Source organism: Hemitrygon akajei, unplaced genomic scaffold (genome assembly GCF_048418815.1).
Source record: "Hemitrygon akajei unplaced genomic scaffold, sHemAka1.3 Scf000045, whole genome shotgun sequence".
NCBI lineage: Eukaryota > Metazoa > Chordata > Chondrichthyes > Myliobatiformes > Dasyatidae > Hemitrygon > Hemitrygon akajei.
The window spans coordinates 2,701,047-2,702,935 of record NW_027331931.1 but is presented as its reverse complement, the minus strand read 5'-3'; positions in this window follow the sequence as shown (position 1 = coordinate 2,702,935).

The following is a 1,889-nucleotide window of genomic DNA, read 5'->3' as shown; positions in this document are numbered from 1 at the left end:
CTCATTGACTCCACATTGTCACGGCTACAAACAATCCCTTCAGCTATTTCACCTCTAATAATGGAAATGGTGTTGTTTACAGGAGCGATCGACTGCTCACCGGTCCGCGAGTCGAGGGACTCGGATGCCTCGCTCTAAACTGTGGGAAGGTCGCCAATCCACTGACACTCACATCCGTCATTGTCCTCCAGCCGGAGTGCAGCGACCGAGACCGCACACGCTGGATTCCCGCTTTCTACTTCCAAACAGACCATACCCTGCATAGCATCGGTAGAATGGGGGCATTCGGGGAGCTGACCATATTTCTATTTTGTTTCCAAATTTCTTGTAGTTACGTGTTTGGAATGGCAACAGTGGAACAGGTAAACAATGACTACATTTATTCTGATTACATTTCTATTCTTTCTCAATTTCTTGCAGGTAATTTAATGGCGATTGTGATCCTTCCTCGGGGAAAATGCGGACTCTCCAAATGCATCACCCGTTACCTGGTTGGAATGGCAACAGCGGATCTGATGGTGGTTATCGTTGTTGCTTTAGTGGAACAGACCAACAATATCTACATTTATTCCAGATCCCTGCTCATCACTCCTGTGTGCGCTCTGACACTTGTATTTCGGGTTGTAACCAGGGACTGTTCTGTTTGGTTGACGGTCGGTTTTACCTTCGATCGCTTCATCGCAATATGCTGCCCAACGCTGCGGGAGCAATACTGCACCGAGAGAACAGCAACGGTGGTTATCGTCACCGTGGTTATAGTGAGCTGCGTGAAATCTGTCCCGTTTTACTTTGCCATTGAACCTTACGTCATCATTGACAACACGCCGTGGCGTTGCGCCCTCACATATGAATACATTACTTCACCCGAGTGGAGAGGATACACATTACTGCAGAGCATTTTAACACCATTGTTACCAATCGGCTTAATCCTGGTGTTTAACGGGTTAACCGTAAGACATATCGTTGTGGCAAATAGAGTCCGCAGAAAGCTTCGGCACAGCAGCGACAATCAGAAAGATGCCGAGGTGGAAAAACGCAGAAAATCGATGATTTTGCTGTTTTCCATATCAGCTAATTTCATATTATTTTGGATGCCCTATTTAGCATATACCCTGAAATGGCAAGTGCAAAACTATTTTTACGAGAACAGATATTTGAGTTCCCCGGTATACATCCTACAACAATTTGGGTTTATGTTGCAAATTCTCAGCGTGTGCACCAATACTTCTATCTATACACTGACAGAGAGGAAATTCAGAGAAGAGCTGAGGAATGGAATGAAGTATGTGTTTACATTAAATGGACATCTGTGTAGATAACGCCCGTGTCTAATGACAATTCAGCGGAGTATTCACATAAACCGGTTTTGAATGAATAGGTTTGACCAATATGTCATGAATTCAATCAATCACATGCCTGATCAAGCAACACACACAAAATGCTGCTGGAACGCAGCAGTCCAGGCAGCATCAGTATGAAGAAGTACAGTCGATGGTCTCGGGCCGAGTCGCGTCGTCAGGACTAACTGAAAGAAGAGTGAGTAGAGATTTGATGTGGGAGGGGGAGAGGGAGATCCGAAATGATAGGAGAGGACAGGAGGGGGAGATATGAAGCTAAGAGCTGGAAAGTTGATTGGCAGAAGGGATACATAGATGGAGGAGGGGGGAGGATCATGGGACTGGAAGCCTAAGGAGAAAGAAAGAGGGATGGCAGCATCTGCAGATCTTCTCGTATATGCCTGATGGGCAACAGTCAGGGCAGTTGAGTGCTCCGTTTGCAGTCTGTGGGAAGTCAGGGTGAGCACTGTTGTCCCTGATGACTACACCTGCAAAAGGTGCATCCAGCTTCAGCTCCTGACAAACCGAGTTAGGGAACTGGAGCTGGAGCTG